This window comes from Poecilia reticulata, chromosome 11 (assembly GCF_904066995.2).
Source record: "Poecilia reticulata chromosome 11, P_reticulata-male-v2, whole genome shotgun sequence".
In the NCBI taxonomy this organism is placed as follows: Eukaryota; Metazoa; Chordata; class Actinopteri; order Cyprinodontiformes; family Poeciliidae; genus Poecilia; species Poecilia reticulata.
Window position 1 is genome coordinate 26668448 of NC_088840.1, and position 23204 is coordinate 26691651.

Genomic DNA, 23204 nt, shown 5'->3' on the forward strand with positions numbered 1-23204 from the left:
GTGAAGTATTTGAAGTATATCTGCACAGGGGATAATAGAACCTGATCCAGCTGCTGTAAAAGAATGGCTACATTAAACAATTCTGTCAATTAAAAATTAATTTCATTTGTCATTGATTGATCAAATTCTTTTTCAAGAATGTCTCCATATAGATGCCCATTGTGCCATCACCGTACACAAAAACTGGCGGGGCATCTAAGGATGGACCATGGTGTTAGGAACTTGGGTCAGGGCGCGTTAACATCAGGGGACAGCCCTGTCCCGTAGAGGGGTGCAGCTATGCCGCATCCCGACTTGACATCCACCTCTCCTCCAAGTTCCACTCCGAGTTGCCCAGTGTGCTGCTTAGCGATGTTCGTGAAGAAATTAAGAGGCACGTAACCATCATGCGCCTGGCGGTCCTCCGTGCCGCGACTCCTGCTGTGCCCTTGATGACCACCTGGGACATCGACGCACTTGAGCTACATTACACTGAATGAAAGGTTCTGAGTCAGAAACTCTAGAAACTGACTGCATGTTTGTTTGGATCGACAGGAACGTGAAAAATGATTTGACATGATCTAGTAATTATATTTAAATCCTATCTGTGCTAAATATTTAATATTTACATAATTAACGTTTTGTTTTTGACTGTTATTTGGGTAGGAATTGTCCTTGTCCAAATGAGGTCAAAACTGGAGCTGGTGGACCGTAGCAGAAACCCAAAGAAGTGGATGGCGCTTGTGGCACCTGGTTCTGCTCACAGTGGGACCAAGCAGATGATGGTGGCTGATCAGTCTGTGGATACAAGAAGCTGGCAGGAACTGGGGCCTGTGAAAAGTGTCCTTCCTGGTATGATGGAGGATAATGCTGTGTGAAGCCAGCTTTTCCACCAACCCGTTGACTGATCAGTGCCTCGCCTTCACTGTTTTCAGGTTCCTTAAACTCCATGCTTTTATGTCCGTGTTCCACAGGAATGGAGGGGAGCCGTCTCGCTTCTGGGAAGGAGGCGTCAGCCACGGACACCTTCGGAGGAAGTTTCACACCTTGGAGAAGAGAGTCCCTGTCTGTTCTCTTCTGCTGCTCATGTAGCCTGAAAGATAAAAACAGAAATGGTTTCCTTTCAAAGTCAAGCCATCTTTAAAGTGCAATATCTGTTGAAAATAAAGGACTTCTTACCAAGCACACACAGTGGTATTGTTGATGGTGACTAACAACAAGTTGGTCTCGTCCTGTATGGGCTGGGAGTCCTCAAGCAGTTGTTTAATGTGGCAGTATGTTTGAACAATAGACTGCGGGATGGGTAAAACCTTCCCCTTGGTGTCTTTTGGCCGGTTTCTTGCTTGCTGATATTCTTTCAACAGCTTAAGGCAAATGCACTCAGACACTCTGAGTCACAGGTCTCTGGGCAGCCTGGCCATGAAGAGTCTGTGTGACAAACGGGTCATTGAAATAGTAGAAAAACACTAAAGTTCATCAACACTGATTTGATTGGAGCAGCAATGAAGTGCAGTAGAAAAGTACTTCTCATTTTGATGAGCTCAGCAAACCCACATTAATCTCCTAAGCTTAAAACTTTACAACGCTGAGAAAAAAAAAATGTATTTGGCTTCCATGAGTGAATATGCAAACAAGTTATCCATTGTGTCAAATATCAGACAGGTTACCTTTCAGCTGCTTGCTGACCAGGTGCAGAGCCACTTTGTTTCCGGGAAGCCCTCCATGGTCCTGGTAACGTGCTCTTCTTGTTTTTTAAGGTGTATTTGGGGGGCTGCTTGTCCATAGCATGCAGGTTAGAATACAGCTGCAAGACATTTTCTACCTCTGTTGTTGACAATGCAGTTATTGTTCTGTTGGGGCTCAAAAGGTTCTCTGCCAAGCTGTCAACTGCCTCCCATCCAGGAAAACCTCTGTAGTCACACCGGGTCTCCTTACAAAATAAGAAATAAAAAAATTGGTACAGATATATACACAGTCATGTATTTGGTGTCTCCAAGAATTTCCTGGAACTTCTGGTTGATCGGACTGGATAATCCATATTTGTACCAAAGGAAAAGGCCAACATGCCACAGAAGAAAAAGAGAGAAATAACAGTCTAAACCAGTGGGTCCCAACAAGTGCTGCAGAAGCCTTTTAATCATTTAAGTAAGCTGTTTGCAAGCAGGACACTTAAAACATGCAGTGGAGGGGTACATGAGGACCAGACTAGGGAACTACTGGTTTAAATAAAGTAGATTAAAGTATAAAATCAAGTACCGTTTCAGATTTATTAATTAAAAAAACCGAGTACCGTGTGAAAGTCCTAGGCACATTCGAACCCTCAAAACCATGAAAGTCCGACTTATCCAGCCTTGCAAGAACAATAGGTCTCAGTGATCTTGTCCACAGCTATATTTATGCTGAGGGTGTGAGGATCTGCTGTTTTCCTCATCGACCGGTAGCATTTGGCTGTGACGCACAATGTTGGAGGCATCGCGTGGCTAAAACTCCTTGATGTCGTTCAAAAAAGATGACATGAACTTGTTGGTTCCCCTGTCCATTGTCGTGGCTGATATTTTGCGAACATGTGGCAGAAATGCTACACTAATCGACTCAGAAATTCTCTGCAGAGAGTCAGTCGAAACGAAAAATGCCATAGAAGCTTCTTCTTCTTCTTGTATTATGGCGGTTGGCAAACAACTTATAGGTGCATTACAGCCACCTTCCAGACTGGAGTATAGATTAGATGGCCTATCGCTATAATCTTCCCATAATATCGGACTTCCTAAGAAAACTAAAAATGCTGTCAAATGCTACATCCCCAGACGATCTTTGCAGCAAATTTTTAATATCTAAATCATTTTTATTTCTATTTAACTCTCCAACACCTCTCTTTCCAGACTATACTCATTACATTCTAGAAAAATATGCTGCACCGTTTCCGACTCTCCACAATAACTACACAAACCAGTACTGTGTTTATTAATTATTTTCAGAGTACTATTGAGCCCCGTATGCCCAAACCTTAATCTGGATATAATATCCTCTTTTTATTCCCATTACCTTCCCTACATTCCCCTACTTTTTTTGAATGCTATAATAAAATCTTGCCTTTTCTTCTCTATCCCATAGTTCCTGCCATTTCTTTTTAATATATATTTAACTTATACTTTTGACCTCATTTCTGCTTATTTTGATATTTACCTCAACACTATCCCTTTTTGTTGCACTCTTAGCAAATTTATCCACCAACTCATCCTACTATTCCAATATGAGCAGGAATCCAAATTAACTTAACCCTGGACCCATATTTTTTAATTCTAAAAATTAATTAATATTCAATATGATATCTTGTCTCGTTTCTGAATTCTGTTCTAAAATACTTATTAATGCACTACTTGAATCTGAACAAATCAATATTTCTCTTTTTCTCGTTTCCTCACTCTATTCTAGAGGCATTAATATAGCCATTAGCTCACCTGTATAAACTGTCAATCTGTCTGTTATTCTTTTATTTTTCATAAGCATCTGTATATACTTGTAAATACTCAGCATATTCTTTATTTTTATACCTTTCCACCTCTTTTTTTCCATTTGTCTGCCTTTTTCCAATAAGCTCAAATCAAATTCAGGTTTTCCACTTAACCAAGATGGAGTATCGGGAATACTCACCACAGGACTAATTAAATAATGATTTATTCCCATCTTACTTATCTCATCGTTTATAATCCATCCAAAACTATTTGACATTTAAAACATCTAATTGGTCATGGGACATACTCTCTTACATTGTAGGACAAATATCCTAAATAGACTTTTTCTGGGAGTTTTTCTTCATCAAACTCTATCAGGATACTTTCACTGTTGGTTTTTTCCTCCATTTTTAAAGGTCTGAAGCCTCCTTACATTTTTTATTTTTCCTCCATTGAGATTTGATTTGCTCTCCTCATCTGACACCTCCACTGGGATCCCCCAAATCACTCCCTTCCTCCATTTACTTCCTTCTGGTACCACACTCTATATTTTCCCATTTCTCTCATCCTACATGCTCTGTCTTTTTGTTCCTCTGTATTACAACTTACCATTAAGTTTCCATCTCTTAGTACTTTTGCATTAGTGATATCCCCCACTTGATTCTTCAGAATCGTGGAAAGTTATGAGAGGCCCCAAGGGACAAAACCTACAAACTCTCTTTCATTCACTATCGTTTGATTGCAACGGAAGTTAACTTAAAATTTCAGTTTCTGATTGGACCCCAGGCAGAGTAGGCGGGTTTTCGCGGACAGGAAAATAGCTGAGCGGCAGCGACTCACAGAATGACATCGTTAGCGCTCCTACAGTAATGTCAGCAATATCAGAAGTGTTTTGAAGCCGACAGCCAGCATCAGAAACCCCATCTATCAGTGGGAAAAAGCTAGCCGCCACTTCGGAAATGGCAGTAAAGCCAGCCTGCACTTGATTTTAATGTGCGCGACAGCACAAGTTATGGCGCTCTCTTTTCAAAATAAAAGTGGATTTCCGGTTAATATTTGATTCACACGTCAAGTTTCTCTCCGGCGGCTATAAGAGGCTAAAACTTTGTGTTAATTAATTTGCAAAACGACATTATGTATCTGAAATTTTTTTATATATTGTGTAGGCAAAAAAATCCTGTAAAGCACATACGTACAACCTCAGTTAAAATTGGTCTTATAGGTGTCCCTGCGTCATCCTGAAGTGAAAGAATTATTGCTTATGTAATCCGAAAGATTTTTTGCATGTCAAATGTCAGCAATTTTGATAAAGGTAGAACATTTGTGGTTTACAGAATTTTTTTACCCACATATTAATTTTCAGATATATGATTTCCTTTAGCAAATCAACACAAAGTTTTACATTTTTAAATCCGCAGGAGAGAAACATGAATCAAACATAAACCGCACAGTGAAAGAGAGTTTGTAGGTTTTGTCCCTTGGAGCCTCTCATAGAAAGTTTAACTGGACTGATCTCCTCATTAACTCTAACAATCACTTTGAACTCTCTCACTTACCTCTCCATTTCCTCTTCAGACTCATCCCAGCTTTTCACTACTCTTCCCTTCTTTTCTCCACCTGCCGTTGCTGAAGAATTTCCTCTTTTTGAACTCATCCTTTCACTATTCGATGTTTCAGAACTCCCGTCTCTTTCACCATTTCCCCACTCTGGTCCACTCACAGCACAGCTGTGTCTACCCGCCGTAGTCTTCGTCCAAAGTTCGTTCACCAGTCCTCGGGATTTCCCGATAGAGTCTTGAACATTCCCCCGACGCCGACTTCCAGAAGTCCGAGGTATTCTTAACTCTTTATCTTCATCTTCTCCTTTTTCAGTTCTTGATTTCAACTTTTTAACCATCAATCAGCTACTTAGATTCCACCTGCTCAGACGGAACCTCCCACCTTCCTCCATAGAAGCTATTAGCTCTGCGAGGCTGTTAATGTGAGACATGAAGTCACGTGGGACTTTCGAGGGGCGTTTCTGGGCGGAGCTTGGTAAGGTCCATTTCACTGGATGAAAGGTTCTGAGTCAGAAACTCTAGAACAGTGTTTCTCAACCCTGGTCCTCAATGCCCCTGCTCTGCATGTTTTAGATGTGCCTCTATTCCAGAACAGCTGATTCAAATGATTGCATGACCATCAAGTGGTGCAGAAGCCTGTTAATCACCCAGAGATACAATTCAGGTGTGTGGCAGAAGGGAAATACCTAAGACATGCAGGACAGGGGGGCGCTGAGGACCAGGGTTGAGAAACACTGCTCTAGAAACTGACTGCATGTTTGTTTGGATTGACAGGAACGTGAAAAAAGATTTGAAATATCAAACAATTATTCCATCATCACATCAGTAATGCGTTACTCTAATTTGACCCCTTGTTTCAGTAACAAATATTCTACAATCCAATAATTGGATTAAAGTTATGCATAGTTTAATGACCATCATTCCAGGATGAACACTCACTTTAGAACAGGGGTGTCAAACTCCAGTCCTGAAGGGCCGCTGTCCTGCAGTTTTTAGATGTGCCACAGGTACAAAACACCTGAATCAAATGGCTTAATTACCTCCTCAGTTCTCCAGAGCCTTGCTAATGACCTAATTATTCTATTCAGGTGTGGTGCAGCAGAGGCACTTCTAAAAGTTGCAGGACACACCGGCCCTCGAGGACTGGAGTTTGACACCCTGCTTTAGAATGTTCCTCACAACTAGAAAGATAAATACTCTGGTAGCACAGACAGGCTACCGGATTCTGATATATCTTATTGGTCAAAAGACATTTGATTATTGGTCAAAATGCATTGATATAAATTGACTGGTAACTGAACTGGTTCTACCTCTTTCTAAAACCAAAGTAGAAAACAGCTAAAATAGGACTCGACAGTTTTAAACTCAATACATCAGTTTGACCAACAAAAATAAAATCTAAAAAACAAGTTTTGTTCTTCTTGAACATCTCTCTACATCAGTGCAACAGTTTGATCTACAAAATAAATTAAAATGATACTTTTCACGTCTAACAGACCTTTAGCTCCTCACTGTTAACTCAGTCTCACTTTCCAGCTCTGCATTCAGTAACTTACCAAACATGATCCATAAAAGCACTGATTCAAAAAACCAAAATGTTTTTTTTCCTGTCATTTTCAGCCGCAAACATTTAACTAAAATATCTACGGATACGTGTTTCTGTCTCTGCCTCCCTCTGACTCTCTGCAGCCTGATGTTCCTGCAGGGATTCATGGATTTACAACAGACACTACAGTAATGTACAGTGTCAGAATGTGAACTAAATATAAAAAGTATGTTTTTATCATACAGAATGAGAATTTAAACAACTTCATTTTCAGATGTACATTATTATACATCTCAACTCTATTTACAGTGTAGCAAAAATGTTCACAACTTTATTTTTAAACCTCTCCTCCAGCACTTTTCTTATCGTCTCCTAACCATTACCCTTATAGTGTGGAAATAATGAAAACAAAAATTGAAACATTGAAAGAAATCAACCTGACATCAGCCGTCATCTGTTCTCCTTTCTGGTTTTATTGTAATTAATATAATTTTTATATCTTCACACTCTGAAACTCCACCTGGCTCTCCTATGTCTTCCCTGACCTGCTCCTCTCATAATAAAATAGTTTAGTTTATTTAAAAATTAAAAACAGTTAATACATATTTCAATAAACTAGATGAAGACCTCGCCAGAGCTTCATCAGCTTTCTTCAACATCATTCTAGCTCTGCTGTTCTCCTAAATATCTAAATAATATAATATAATACAATACAATATAAATACATGTTAAGTGGTCGAGTATGATCAGGTGTTGCTCACTTTAAATAATAAAAAGGCTAATTTTGCTGCTGTTTCAGTCTCATTCTAAATCATTGTGACTAGACTAGCTAACTTTTAAGCAGTAACATTTTGAACATGTGACTATTCCAGAATTGAAACCGCTTAACCAAAAAGATTTAGTTCTATATATAAAAGTAAACTGACAACAAGATGTTATAAACGAGCGATATTCATGGCAACATTCCTGACAGACAGTTTACTTCATTCAAACGGAGTTTCTGACTCCGTCTGCTGCTGCCTTTACTCTGAGCCGTTCAGAGGGGGGAGGGGGAGGAAGCGCTCTGCTGAATGCGCTGTTGTGCGCCTTCAAAATAAAAGCATGCGAGTGGAAGATTTTAAAATTCTTCGCAACTGCGGTGAAATTATTGGGGGGGACGAATGTGTCTCTGTCTCTCTCCAATATTTCGGGGGACATGTCCCCCCCCGTCCCCCCCTCACCCGCTTCCTACGCCTATGATTGTCGGCCGATTCTCCAAACCTCTGTGACCACAGAGCTGATAAAAATACTATAGGTTCGATCGGTTCTTGTCTCCAGCCACATGGCAGGAGCAACACACCACACGAACCGATTCCAGTCACAAACATCCCGATTCCAGAAGAAAATCCACAAAACTCCCAACATAGCATCAGTGGCGGAGCTAGACTTTTAAAGTGGGGGGGCCAAGGGGGGGCCAGGACTACCTCTGGGGGGGCAACATTTTAAATGTGTGTGTGCACATATATATAATTTTAAAAAATAACCAAACTGAATATTTGGTTAGTTTTTAAGCCCCTCTGTCATTTGACATGTTATAATTAACACCTTTGACTGGCGCACATGGAGACATGATGGACTTTATGCAGAGTTGATCGCAGAGGAAACTAAAATCAATCAAATTAAAGATCCTTTCTGAATATCATCTCATGGACACTGAACTAAATGCTTCTTTCTGACCGGGAGCTGGCAGTGTGTTGAAGAGTTATGGACACCTTGTTAGGAAGCTCTGTTTGGACAGGTCATTTGATAGGTAAAAAAAGTTTGGGTCGGACCAGAATTATTTGCCTGATGGTGGTTCGGGCTTCTGATGAGTTTACATTTAATGAGTTTGGAGCACACAGAGAAAACCTAAAGAGAATGTGATCTACTTATTGTAGTTTGAGTAGAGGAATAACAGCTGACTGTTGAGAGAGGAAAGAAATTAAAGTGCAGATCCGTTAGGCAGAAACAAGCGCAGAGCGCTGGGCAATAAATGCGCTTAAATGCTCCAATTAATCACATGAGATGACAAACGCCAAATATACAATATATAGTTACACTGCTTACGTTAATGGTGTTTTAAAAACAAAAGCAGTAAAAACTTAACCTAGTTAATATGTCAGATTCCCTCCTGACCTCATCTTGATGAGAACAGAGAGCAGTTCGCTGGTTTCTGTCCAGACTGTGATCAGCTGACCACTTGGTGCGCAGACAGTTTCAACTTTACGCACAGAGAACATCGTGGAGCTCATTATTAATCAGACTAAGAACAACATCAGTCAGAGGATCATCTCTGATCTGGACGATTTAACGGACCAGAGACTTTGGAGCTCCTAGCGCAGCTGATCCGCTTCTGCTGGTTTTTCTCCCGCAGAGGGAAGTGATGCGGGATCAGGAAACGATCAGAGTTCTGCCGTCTTCTAATAACGTCATTTCGTGAAATGTTACCTGATTTCAAAAACGTCCTAGCAGAGAAATAATAAATGTTTCGTTTGATGACTACAAATTGCAAATAAATTTTTTTTTTCTTTGACAGACAACAAAAAAACTCCAGCGCCACCTCTGCTCCAAACTAGGAACATTGTCGGCCCCTCTTCGGTTTTTTCTCTTTTTTGCGGAGGATCAATAAATAACTTATTGGTGTTTTACAACCACCAGGTATGAAGCGCTTTAGCCTTTGAGTTGCACCACAGCGCAGCATAACTGAAACATCCAGGAGAAGAATATCAGCTTGTTGTTATGAGTATAAAGGAGGCTGGTATCGCGCCTGATAAAAATCTATTTATTTATGTCATCACATGGACTTATATAAAGTTTTATACATTTTCTTTTGATATATTTATTATTGTTTTTCTTCTTTAGATATTAGGTTGGCTTAGAATGATTCTAAATAATGTGCAGGAATAACCTGGTGCCGTTACATGTCAATCATCTGGGGGGGCCACTGGGGGGCCAATCAGATGACAGGGGGGGCACTGGCCCCCCCTCTGGCTCCGCCACTGCCTGCCGGGTGGGAGGGAGTCGGGCTACTGGACCACTTTGCTGATGGGGTCGGTGCAAGATTGTTTGGCGACTCAATGTAAAATGCCACGCAATGGCGGCAAATGCTCCTTGGGGTTCGGGGGAGTCAACAGCCATTTCGTGGCATTTGAACGGGGAATGAGGGAGCGTTTTGAGCCATGCGGTGGCATGTGTAGTAACATGCAAAATCCACCGAGTGGCGCTCTTGTCTTTGACGATCTGGATTTCGGCGTGGGGCTGCTGGGAGGTTTTGGGTTCAGCCATTGGGGTTTATTTCGGCCATGAGGTGTCATGGTGTTTCCCGGGTCCCGTCAAGTGGGGATTTGGGCTCGTGGGGTTCTACGGGGTCGTTAGGGAGCATGTTTAGCCATATGGAAACCTTTGGTTATTTTCCAAAGGGTGTGTTTGTGGGGTGAACTGATGCGGGTGTGTGTGAGAGGCCAACCATGGGGGATGTTTTGGCCCTGGGGAAGTTGACCCCTGGAGGGGGGAGGAGGCATTATGGCTTTGGGGGAGGGGGGATTTTTAACCCCCGCCCTCGATTGTGACGCGTGGCATACGCTACACATCTTAATTTCGGACCGTAAATTATTTCATTTTGGATTTTTAATTTAATTTTAAACCAGATTTGTTTTTTGTTTTATATTAGCTCAGGTCAATGCTATGCCATAGAAGGTTAAAGAACTGTAAAAAAGTAAAATCCGAAAATGTTTTTTTTTGGGTTAATATTTTCAAATGAATAAAATGTAAATGAGTGAGTTACTAAAATGCAAACTCAATAAAGTGTTATGTAACATGCAAAAAGTCAACAAAATGTTAGATTAATATATGTTTTAAAAGTTGAGAACTAAAACAGGAACCAAATTTAATAAAAGGTAAAATGAATAAAAGGTAGATATTACTGAAACGTTAATGAAATGTAAAATTCGAAATGTTAAGATACTATCCTTTAATGTCAATGAAGCAATAAGGAATAATGCGTAAAATGATCTATTAGTACGTTAAACCAAACTTGTTTGAAATTTTAAGGTAATATTTAAAAGTTAATGAACCACAGAAAGGATGCAATGTTAAATGAAATGGCAAGAAAAGCTTAGAAGTGATGAATATGGAAAGGCACAGAACATACAACTAATTCTAAACAGCAAACCAATAAATCAGGATCAAGGCAGCACAGTCAAAATATACTGGTATGAATGAACTATGATGAGGAAACAAGTAAAGATGCTTTCTAAGTAAAATGTAATAATAGTAATAAAGTTTAATCATATCAGTCTCTCTATAGCGAGACCTATCAACGTCAAATCAGTTTCTGCGTGTGTCCAGATGTTGAGCCGGCGCAGCTCGATGGGAAACCCTGACAGGCCCGCGAGGCTTCAGTGGCGTTTCAGCTGTAAACTGGTCCACCAATCGTGGAAGGTGCCCACAGTCTCACATCCCGGCACACCCAGAAAGGATTGGACTTCATTCTGCAACACAAAAAACACAACAAGAAGGGAAATCAATGGATTATATAAAGAAAATTAAAGTGAAGGAAAGCATCTATTTTCGTCACTAGATACTAGTACTGCCCTTAAACTCTGGAAAGCTGAAGTTCCACGGTCGTCTTTTGGTTCTGGGAAACCATCTGATAGGCAGGTGGGGTTCTATTGGTACCGCTGCTCTTCTCTATGTTGGAGGTGATGCACTGAACAGCCAAGGACCTCAGGCAGGGAGCAGCAGAATCCACAGGTGATGAGGAGAGCAAGGAGGACGATTCTTTCAGATTGTGCATCATCATAATGTTTTTTCTTCCTTTTTTTTTTTTTAAAAAAAAAGCTGCTCCTTGAAGCTGAAGATCAGGTTTTTTTAATATACTAAGCCAATAGAGGATCAATATATCAATAGCATCTGTTATTTAAGTTCTCCTCTTAATAATAGTTAAAGAAATGCTTAAATTAAGTAACACATTTTAACCTTCAAAAATAGCTTTGCTTGTTTTAAGTGTAGCCATATTCATAGGATCAGACAAACCAAACAAAAAATCATGTAAAGGATCAGATTATGAAATGAATGTGCAAAACTGCCCACAGTCATGCTTTAGCAAAGGAATATCATTTGAAATGTAAGCGAAGCTCTCGATTTACCGGTCGATCTACGTTCCCACCCTCATCTATGGTCATGAGCTTTGGGTCATGACCGAAAGAACGAGATCACGGGTACAAGCGGCCGAAATGGGTTTCCTCCGCAGGGTGGCTTAGAGATAGGGTGAGAAGCTCGGTCATCCGGGAGGGACTCAGAGTAGAGCCGCTGCTCCTCCACGTCGAGAGGAGCCAGTTGAGGTGGCTCGGGCATCTGGTCAGGATGCCTCCTGGACGCCTCCCTGGTGAGGTGTTCCGGGCACGTCCCACCGGGAGGAGGCCTCGGGGAAGACCCAGGACACGCTGGAGGGATTATGTCTCTCGGCTGGCCTGGGAACGCCTTGGGATTCCCCCGGAGGAGCTGGAAGAAGTGGCTGGGGAGGGAAGTCTGGGCCTCCCTTCTGAAGCTGCTGCCCCCGTGACCCGACCCCGGATAAGCGGAAGAAAATGGATGGATGGATGGATGGATGGATGGATGGATAAGTATATGAATTATCCCTAATAGAAACTTTACCAGAAAATTTAAACCCTCTATAAATCTTTTGCTTTTGTTATTTTAATTAAATTCAGTCATATAGTCCTCATTTAACAATAAGAAGTAACCCGCTATACTAAAGGCTTGTAACATATTGTCAATAGTGTGAAAAGGTAATGATACGTGTTAATTTAAGATCTTTTGTAATATATTCCATTCATGTCATAAAAGATAACCCTGTTTTGTCTCAAACCAAAACTGTAAATTATGATTATGAGAAATGTTTAGACATTTTAGACAGACCTTGAATCAATAGTTACATATTGCACTAGATCTTTAGCTTAATTCTGTCAATCTGTTTGACCCGCTTTAAGCAGTTCCATAATTGCTCATTTGTAAATCCCAATTTAGACCAATTTACTTTGAATCTTTGTATTTTTCTTCTCATTTTAAAACCTCATGTAATTAGCCTGTTTTGTTTTTTTTACAAGAATAAAGTTAACCCTGTCACTCCATATTTAACTGACTTCATGGTTTTAAATCCCAAAAGATTGGTTCTTTCGAAACCCTTCTATAAAATATTTATTTAACTGAATTACCCTCTTTTGTAGTGTTTATCATAAATATCAATGTTTTTGGCAGTTTTGGGGAGAAATTTGATACAACTAGATTTATTAAATTATATAATTTTCAGGTTAGACCTTTCTGCATGACTTGGTTAAACAGATTATTTTGAATTATAGCCAGAGAGAAGCAAACAATTTATTCCCTGTTTTAAACAACTCTATTTTGTAGAAATCTATTTGACACATGACATCATTGTTAATTTTAATGTATACAATTCAGAATATTCAGTATTACTTTGGAAACTCATTCGAATAGTTAAAACATTTGTGAATTTTGATTTAACCTCTTTTATATTTTGCTGAAGCCCAAAACTGAAAAATTTCTCAATAGATCAGATTAACTCACAATTTGTAGATTAGATTAATTCCATGCATCTCCCCGTTTCTGTATTGAAACACTGTTTAAGTGTTTCGGTACAGAAACTCCCAAGAAACCCACTCAAATCATTTAGCCCACATTTCTTTCATTGCTAACTATAACAGTTGGGTTTAATTTGAACAGGGTGTTTACACCTCAGTGAAAGAATTGAATATTTGGTTGACAATATGTGCAGTAAACCCATCATTTGGTTCAGTAATTTTCTGAAGAGTATTTTTCCTAAGATTTGAAATGGATTCAAATAAACTTAAATCAAAACTTGAGATACTAGTCCTGCTGCATGATGTGGTAAATGACATCAAGAGGGAGGTGACCCTTAGGCGGTTGGCAGTGCTACGGGCATCGAACCCTCATGTTCCTTTGGTGACGACCTGGGACCGGGAAGCCCTGGATCAGGAGGTGACCGGCCCGGGACCCTCGAGCTTCTCCTCGAGACCTTTGTGTTCAATGGACCTTAAGCTTGGTAAGGTCCATTACACTGAATGACAGGTTCTGAGTCAGAAACTCTAGAAACTGACTGCATGTTTGTTTGGACCCAGCCAGCTGCCTCCAGGCTGGAATAGATGGAATCAGGACCGGGGTTCTGCAGCTGTGACCAATAAACCATCGTCTCTTCTGACATATGCTGGAGACATGACTCGGTCCATAAATCAGAACAGCTTGAAGGTGCTGGGACGAGGGTAAGTCCCACAATTTAAGCCTCCTTCAAAGTACACAGGTATTACAAAATGAAATATGTGAAGGAAAAACAGTTTTAGATGAACTATAGTATTAAAAAAATCACTAATATGTAACATGTTTTGGACTGTTTTACTATCAATGTGTTTGATTTTCCATAGGTGAGCTACTGGGCGTTGACTACCTTCTAAGTCAAACAGGAAAGCCACTGAAACTCAGAACAGACAGATGTTCTGCTGGAAGGTGTGGAGGCAAATGTAGCGGAGGAAGATGAAGGCTTTGTGGACGAGGAAGCTTGGGACTTTCTAGTATCGGAGCTAGACGATGAGACCCTTTTCTCTGCTACATCACAGCTCGAATCCTCCACCCAGCCTGGCATTGCTGTGCCTATGTCAGAGGTGGGCATTCTTAGTAAGCTGTAGAATTGAAGAAAAATAAAAAATAACTTCAACATTTTTTGTTGTTTTCTCAGGGTTTAGATGAGGTCGGTGTACCAGGCCTGGGCAAAGTTGACAGCTTGGCTGAGTATCTGGTGGAGCTAAGGAGCAAAACCTCACTGGTGCTGACCAACCAGGAGGTGAGTCACATGAGTTGTTGCTTGCTGCAGACATGCACACACCTTTCACCTCACTTGCATATTGCTGTGTCCTCATGTATAATTGTTTTATTTTCCTGTTTAGGTGAGCTGCATTGTTGCTCTGTGGCAGAACCTGCTGGAGTTTGATGAACAGAGGGTGGTATTTGCTGCAAGGCATCAAGAGAAATTGAACACTGGGAGGTTTAGGTCCCCAAGTAGAGGCAGGAATTTACTCCTGGGGTTGAGAGTGTGACGAGGCATGCTTTAACCACTCCATCTGCCCGATGGCCAGACTGCTGCCGCCTGGTGGAGACCATCTTTGTCCGGCTGTGCAATATCCGTCGTAGTCCAAAGAAAAGGGGCAGGCACAGTCTCCAGGTGGGATTTAATCCTTCAAGAGTAAAGGAAGATCAGGCAGCTCGTTCTGGCAAATGGAGCCGTGATGGGGCAGACAAACCTGCAGCTAGTGGATGTGAGCTACACCACCCTGGTTCAGTGGCATAACAGAAGGGTCAAAAGGCAAGAAACCGCTGTGGTACTTCAAGGGTTAAACCTTCCCAGCCGCTTTTCTGTTGCTGCTGACCCACTTCTGCCTGCAAATATACGTCCGCATTACGGCGTACCACATTCAGGGCCACTGCATTCGTACAGGCTACCATCCAACACTGTGGGGCAGTCAAAATAAAAAAAAGCTACAATTCACTGATGGGACAAATCCATCAGGACAGCGGCAGCTTCTCCCTGCCCCACCCAAAAGGCCTCAGCTAGTGGCAATTACTCCAGTGGCACCACAGGGATCCGTTATCCTCACTACCCAACAGCAACAGAGTTTGTGGAGCCTCTCCACCCCTCCTCCACATGCTTATGCTGTGGCCCCTGCTCTGGACTCTGCTGTGGCCCCTGCTCTGGCCCTGCTCTGGACTCTGCTGTGGCCCCTGCTCAACCTGGTAGAGAACCTCAAAAACTGACACGCAAAGTTTTGCACAACACATGCAAAAAATGCGGGCAGTTTAGAATAGCTGAAACAGGACACAGCCAATATAGGGGGCAAATTTACTGTCCCTCTAATGAAAGTCTCACTTTCACCTCCCAGTGAGCTGAATTTGTTCCAGCAGTGGCTGGAACAAATAAAAAAAATAAATGTTTTCTTTACTTTAAATAACTTCACAAACTGTTTCATATAGTTTTTATTTAGTTCACAGAGTGATATTTATTTTTTTTTTGATTGATGTCATTGTGTACACCAAGTAATTCAACCAAACCATAGTGTAAAAGGTTTCAAGTCCTTCAGCAAACCACACATTTCTTGGTTTAAGAAAGAAATGGGAGACTTCAATGGAAATGTGTTGCATCCAAATGCTACAATGTTTTTGGACCAACTAAAAATGTTTAATTCACCGTCTTAATTGTTGATGAATAAATATTTGGTTCTTTGAAATCGATGAGGTCTATGGTCTTTTACTGTGAGTAAATGTTAGCTGCTTCCAATTCTGAATTATTGGTAATAATTTTAAGCATACACTAGAAAAAATTATTATTCACTTCACTCAAAAAGTACTTAAGGAAAGACACTTGAAAGAATATTTTAGTTTCAGTCATTGTTTAGCTGTGAAAAATGAAAATAAGCACTGGGTATGATTACGGACATTAAAATATACTGTATATAGCATACAGTATAATTTAACATCAATTTGACTATATTGGTAGAATAAAAAAAAATTAAGGAATTCATCAGTTTTAAAACGAAAGCCTTTTATTACAAAGTGTTGTGTTTTACTTTACAGTACTACACCATCTGTACAAAAAAGCATTTAAAATGTTTTCAAGATACAAAAAAACAAACAGTCATTACTTCATAACACTTAAACATTGATTGTGCGAAATCTTTTCACTAAAACATAGTATGGCGACTGGTAGGATCGAACTCACGACTCTGGGATCGGCCTCACTCTTCCCCTTCCTCAACCATTCAATGGGTGAGTTAATGTAACTTTGAAAGCAGAAAACCTTCGAATTTGTAACTGTGGAAACAAACGTTTGCTCCACGATAGCTTGCACCAAGTGGACTAGTTAGCACATCCAGGGTAGCCCGCCAGCTGCTCGGTTGGTAGCAAGCTACCATGGATGTGACACATAACTGTTATGCTTAACAAATACTTACAGTATGTTTGTTGATAACAATTAAAAATTGTTGGAGGTTGTTGCCTTCTTAGATGATATATTTCAAGCTCGGTTGAAGAACATGAGGTGAGGTTAATGAGGTCCTCCAACGCATTGCTAATTTTGGTCTCAAACTGTCCCCTTCTAAATGCAAATTCTTTCAGACTTCTGTGAAGTATTGAAGTATATCTGCACAGGGATAATAGAACCTGATCCAGCTGCTGTAAAAGAATGGCTACATTAAACAATTCTGTCAATTAAAAATTGATTCATTTGTCATTGATTGGTCAAATTCTTTTTCAAGAATGTCTCCAAGATGCCCCATCTGCCAACACCGAACATCAAAACTGGCGGGGCATCTAAGGATGGAGCATGGTGTCAGGAACTTGGAGAGGCGGATCCTCGTCAACTACGGGTCAGGGCGCGTTAACATCAGGGGACAGCCCTGTCCTGTAGAGGGGTGCAGCTATGCCGCATCCCGGCTTGACATCCACCTCTCCTCCAAGTACCACTCGGAGGTGGCCAGGTCGCTCCTTAGTGACTATATTCAAGGCGTCAAGAGGCACGTCACCATCATGCGCCTGGCGGTCCTCCGTACCGCGACTCCTGCTGTCCCGTTGATCACCACCTGGGACATCGACACACTTCAGGTACATTACACTGAAAGGTTCTGAGTGAAACTCTAGAAACTGACTGCATGTTTGTTTGGATTGACAAGAACGTGAAAAAAGATTTGACATGATCTAGTAATTATATTTAAATCCTATTTGTGCTAAATATTTAATATTTACATAATTAACGTTATGTTTTTGACTGTTTGGATTTTAATGCAAAGTGGTAATTGTTTTGTAGATTTTCTTTTGATACTATACAATATTCATGTTCAAACTACTTTTCATTCAAAACTTAATTCTCCAAGATGCCCCATCTGCAAACACCTTGCATCAAAACTGGCTCGCCATCTAAAAACGGCTCATGGTGTTGAGAACTTGGAGGAGAGGCGGATCCTCGTCAACTACGGGTCAGGGCGCGTTAACATCAGGGGACAGCCCTGTCCCGTAGAGGGGTGGGAGACAGGAGTTCCTCAGACACAGACAGACAGCAGAACAGAGTCGCGGCACCACAAATATACTCACCAAAAGGGTTAATGAGGGTCCTCCAACGCATTGCTAATTTTGGTCTCAAACTGTCCCCTTCTAAATGCAAATTCTTTCAGACTTCTGTGAAGTATTTGAAGTATATCTGCACAGGGGATAATAGAACCTGATCCAGCTGCTGTAAAAGAATGGCTAAATAAAACAATTCTGTCAATTAAAAATTGATTTCATTTGTCATTGATTGATCAAATTCTTTTCAAGAATGTCTCCAAGATGCCCCATCTGCCACACCGAACATCAAAACTGGCTGGGCATCTAAGGATGGACCATGGTGTTAGGAACTTGGGTCAGGGCGCGTTAACATCAGGGGACAGCCCTGTCCCGTAGAGGGGTGCGGCTATGCCGCATCCCGATTTGACATCCACCTCTCCTCCAAGTTCCACTCCGAGTTGGCCAGTGCGCTCCTCAGTGACGTGCTTCAAAATGTTAAGAGGCACGTAACCATCATGCGCCTGGCGGTCCTCCGTGCCGCGACTCCTGCTATGCCCTTGATGACCACCTGGGACATCGAAGCACTTGAGCTACATTACACTGAATGAAAGGTTCTGAGTCAGAAACTGACTGCATGTTTGTTTGGATCGACAAGAACGTGAAAAAAGATTTGACATGATCTAGTAATTATATTTAAATCCTATCTGTGCTAAATATTTAATATTTACATAATTAACGTTATGTTTTTGACTGTTGTTTGGGTAGGAATTGTCCTTGTCCAAATGAGGTCAAAACTGGAGCTGGTGGACCGTAGCAGAAACCCAAAGAAGTGGATGGCGCTTGTGGCACCTGGTTCTGCTCACAGTGGGACCAAGCAGATGATGGTGGCTGATCAGTCTGTGGATACAAGAAGCTGGCAGGAACTGGGGCCTGTGAAAAGTGTCCTTCCTGGTATGATGGAGGATAATGCTGTGTGAAGCCAGCTTTTCCACCAACCCGTTGACTGATCAGTGCCTCGCCTTCACTGTTTTCAGGTTCCTTAAACTCCATACTTTTATGTCCGTGTTCCACAGGAATGGAGGGGAGCCGTCTCGCTTCTGGGACGGAGGCGTCAGCCACGGACACCTTCGGAGGAAGTTTCACACCTTGGAGAAGAGAGTCCCTGTCTGTTCTCTTCTGCCGCTCATGTAGCCTGAAAGATAAAAACAGAAATTGTTTCCTTTCAAAGTCGAGCCATCTTTAAAGTGCAATATCTGTTGAAAATAAAGGACTTCTTACCAAGCACACACAGTGGTATTGTTGATGATGACCAACAACAAGTTGGTCTCGTCCTGTATGGGCTGGGAGTCCTCAAGCAGTTGTTTAATGTGGCAGTATGTTTGAACAATAGACTGCGGGATGGGTAAAACCTTCCCCTTGGTGTCTTTTGGCCGGTTTCTTGCTTGCCGATATTCTTTCAACAGCTTAAGGCAAATGCACTCAGACACTCTGAGTCACAGGTCTCTGGGCAGCCTGGCCATGAAGAGTCTGTGTGACAAACGGGTCATTGAAATAGTAGAAAAACACTAAAGTTCATCAACACTGATTTGATTGGAGCAGCAATGAAGTGCAGTAGAAAAGTACTTCTCATTTTGATGAGCTCAGCAAACCCACATTAATCTCCTAAGCTTAAAACTTTACAACGCTGAGAAAAAAAAAAAAAATGTATTTGGCTTCCATGAGTGAATATGCAAACAAGTTATCCATTGTGTCAAATATCAGACAGGTTACCTTTCAGCTGCTTGCTGACCAGGTGCAGAGCCACTTTGTTTCCGGGAAGCCCTCCATGGTCCTGGTAACGTGCTCTTCTTGTTTTTTAAGGTGTATTTGGGGGGCTGCTTGTCCATAGCATGCAGGTTAGAATACAGCTGCAAGACATTTTCTACCTCTGTTGTTGACAATGCAGTTATTGTTCTGTTGGGGCTCAAAAGGTTCTCTGCCAAGCTGTCAACTGCCTCCCATCCAGGAAAACCTCTGTAGTCACACCGGGTCTCCTTAAAAAATAAGAAATAAAAAAATTGGTACAGATATATACACAGTCATTTCTTTGTTATCTCAAAGAATTTCCTGGAACTTCTGGTTGATCGGACTGGATAACCCATATTTGTACCAAAGGAAAAGGCCAACATGCCACAGAAGAAAAAGAGAGAAATAACAGTCTAAACCAGTGGGTCCCAACAAGTGCTGCAGAAGCCTTTTAATCATTTAAGTAAGCTGTTTGCAAGCAGGACACTTAAAACATGCAGTGGGGGGGTACATGAGGACCAGACTAGGGAACTACTGGTTTAAATAAAGTAGATTAAAGTTTAAAATCAAGTACCGTTTCAGATTTATTAATTAAAAAAAACAGAGTACCGTGTGAAAGTCCTAGGCACATTCGAACCCTCAAAACCATGAAAGTCCGACTTATCCAGCCTTGCAAGAACAATAGGTGTCAGTGATCTTGTCCACAGCTATATTTATGCTGAGGGTGTGAGGATCTGCTGTTTTCCTCATCGACCGGTAGCATTTAGCTGTGACGCACAGCTAAATGCTACTTACTTTTGACCTCATTTCTGCTTATTTTGATATTTACCTCAACACTATCCCTTTTTGTTGCACTCTTAGCAAATTTATCCGCCAACTCATCCTACTATTCCAATATGAGCAGGAATCCAAATTAACTTAACCCTGGACCCATATTTTTTAATTCTAAAAATTAATATTCAATATGATATCTTGTCTCGTTTCTGAATTCTGTTCTAAAATACTTATTAATGCACTACTTGAATCTGAACAAATCAATATTTCTTTTTCTCGTTTCCTCACTCTATTCTAGAGGCATTAATATAGCCATTAGCTCACCTGTATAAACTGTCAATCTGTCTGTTATTCTTTTATTTTTCATAATATGCAAGTCCGGAATTATAAATGCTATTCCAATTTTTTCATTTATTATTTTAGAAGCATCTGTATATACTTGTAAATACTCAGCATATTCTTTATTTTATACCTTTCCACCTCTTTTTTTCTATTGTCTGCCTTTTCCAATAAGCTTAAATCAAATTCAGGTTTTCCACTTAATCAAGATGGAGTATCGGGAATACTCACCACAGGACTAATTAAATAATGATTTATTCCCATCTTACTTATCTCATCGTTTATAATCCATCCAAAACTATTTGACATTTAAAACATCTAATTGGTCGTGGGACATACTCTCTTACATTGTAGGACAAATATCCTAAATAGACTTTTTCTGGAGTTTTTCTTCATCAAACTCTATCAGGATACTTTCACTGTTGGTTTTTTCTCCATTTTTAAAGGTCTGAAGCCTTCTTACATTTTTTTATTTTCCTCCTTTGAGATTTGATTTGATTTCCTCATCTGACACCTCCACTGGGATCCCCCAAATCACTCCCTTCCTCCATTTACTTCCTTCTTGTACCACACTCTATATTTTCCCATTTCTCTCATCCTACATGCTCTGTCTTTTTTTTCCTCTGTATTACAACTTACCATTAAGTTTCCATCTCTTAGTACTTTTGCATTAGTGATATCCCCACTTGATTCTTCAGAATCGTGGAAAGTTATGAGAGGCCCCAAGGGACAAAACCTACAAACTCTCTTTCATTCACTATCAAACTCTCTTTCATTCACTATCAAACTCTCTTTCATTCACTATCGTTTGATTGCAACGGAAGTTAACTTAAAATTTCAGTTTCTGATTGGACCCCAGGCAGAGTAGGCGGGTTTTCGCGGACAGGAAAATAGCTGAGCGGCAGCGACTCACAGAATGACATCGTTAGCGCTCCTACAGTAATGTCAGCAATATCAGAAGTGTTTTGAAGCCGACAGCCAGCATCAGAAACCCCATCTATCAGTGGGAAAAAGCTAGCCGCCACTTCGGAAATGGCAGTAAAGCCAGCATGCACTTGATTTAATGTGCGCGACAGCACAAGTTATGGCGCTCTCTTTTCAAAATAAAAGTGGATTTCCGGTTAATATTTGATTCACACGTCAAGTTTCTCTCCGGCGGCTATAAGAGGCTAAAACTTTGTGTTAATTAATTTGCAAAACGACATTATGTATCTGAAATTTTTTTGATATATTGTGTAGGCAAAAAAATCCTGTAAAGCACATACGTACAACCTCAGTTAAAATTGGTCTTATAGGTGTCCCTGCGTCATCCTGAAGTGAAAGAATTATTGCTTATGTAATTCGAAAGATTTTTTGCATGTCAAATGTCAGCAATTTTGATAAAGGTAGAACATTTGTGGTTTACAGAATTTTTTACCCACATATTAATTTATTTTCAGATATATGATTTCCTTTAGCAAATCAACACAAAGTTTTACATTTTTAAAGCCGCAGGAGAGAAACATGAATCAAACATAAACCGCACAGTGAAAGAGAGTTTGTAGGTTTTGTCCCTTGGAGCCTCTCATAGAAAGTTTAACTGGACTGATCTCCTCATTAACTCTAACAATCACTTTGAACTCTCTCACTTACCTCTCCATTTCCTCTTCAGACTCATCCCAGCTTTTCACTACTCTTCCCTTCTTTTCTCCACCTGCCGTTGCTGAAGAATTTCCTCTTTTTGAACTCATCCTTTCACTATTCGATGTTTCAGAACTCCCGTCTCTTTCACCATTTCCCCACTCTGGTCCACTCACAGCACAGCTGTGTCTACCCGCCGTAGTCTTCGTCCAAAGTTCGTTCACCAGTCCTCGGGATTTCCCGATAGAGTCTTGAACATTCCCCCGACGCCGACTTCCAGAAGTCCGAGGTATTCTTAACTCTTTATCTTCATCTTCTCCTTTTTCAGTTCTTGATTTCAACTTTTTAACCATCAATCAGCTACTTAGATTCCACCTGCTCAGACGGAACCTCCCACCTTCCTCCATAGAAGCTATTAGCTCTGCCAGGCTGTTAATGTGAGACATGAAGTCACGTGGGACTTTCGAGGGGCGTTTCTGGGCGGAGCTTGGTAAGGTCCATTTCACTGGATGAAAGGTTCTGAGTCAGAAACTCTAGAACAGTGTTTCTCAACCCTGGTCCTCAATGCCCCTGCTCTGCATGTTTTAGATGTGCCTCTATTCCAGAACAGCTGATTCAAATGATTGCATGACCATCAAGTGGTGCAGAAGCCTGTTAATCACCCAGAGATACAATTCAGGTGTGTGGCAGAAGGGAAATACCTAAGACATGCAGGACAGGGGGCGCTGAGGACCAGGGTTGAGAAACACTGCTCTAGAAACTGACTGCATGTTTGTTTGGGTTGACAGGAACGTTAAAAAAGTTTTGACATGATCTAGTAATTATATTTAAATCCTATCTGTGCTAAATATTTAATATTTACATAATTAACGTTATGTTGTTTTGACTATTTTTATTTAGTTCACAGAGTGATATTTATTTTGTTTTAGGTTGATTGATGTCATTGTGTACACCAAGTAATTCAACAAACCATAGTGTAAAAGGTTTCAAGTCCTTCAGCAAAACCAC

General features: G+C 40.8%; 4 long non-coding RNA genes across 4 annotated transcripts; 2 read left to right on the top strand and 2 right to left on the bottom strand.

Annotated features, from left to right (window-relative positions):
* Positions 1 to 567: 567 nt before the first annotated feature.
* On the bottom strand, positions 568 to 5790 carry LOC145553889 (uncharacterized). Its single transcript, XR_014089932.1, has 4 exons — positions 4988 to 5790; positions 1647 to 1909; positions 1159 to 1407; positions 568 to 1072 (listed from the first exon to the last, which is right to left on the bottom strand). It is a non-coding gene; the product is annotated as an uncharacterized LOC145553889 (long non-coding RNA).
* A 7700-nt stretch (positions 5791 to 13490) lies between these two features.
* Positions 13491 to 14643, top strand: LOC145553596 (uncharacterized). Its single transcript, XR_014089634.1, has 4 exons — positions 13491 to 13855; positions 14015 to 14251; positions 14326 to 14430; positions 14534 to 14643. It is a non-coding gene; the product is annotated as an uncharacterized LOC145553596 (long non-coding RNA).
* Positions 14644 to 18306: 3663 nt separating this feature from the next.
* LOC145553558 (uncharacterized) lies at positions 18307 to 18962 on the top strand. The gene is made up of 2 exons (XR_014089583.1): positions 18307 to 18629; positions 18752 to 18962. It is a non-coding gene; the product is annotated as an uncharacterized LOC145553558 (long non-coding RNA).
* On the bottom strand, positions 18783 to 22903 carry LOC145553557 (uncharacterized). Its single transcript, XR_014089582.1, has 4 exons — positions 22209 to 22903; positions 19449 to 19711; positions 18957 to 19205; positions 18783 to 18870 (listed from the first exon to the last, which is right to left on the bottom strand). It is a non-coding gene; the product is annotated as an uncharacterized LOC145553557 (long non-coding RNA).
* Positions 22904 to 23204: the final 301 nt, after the last annotated feature.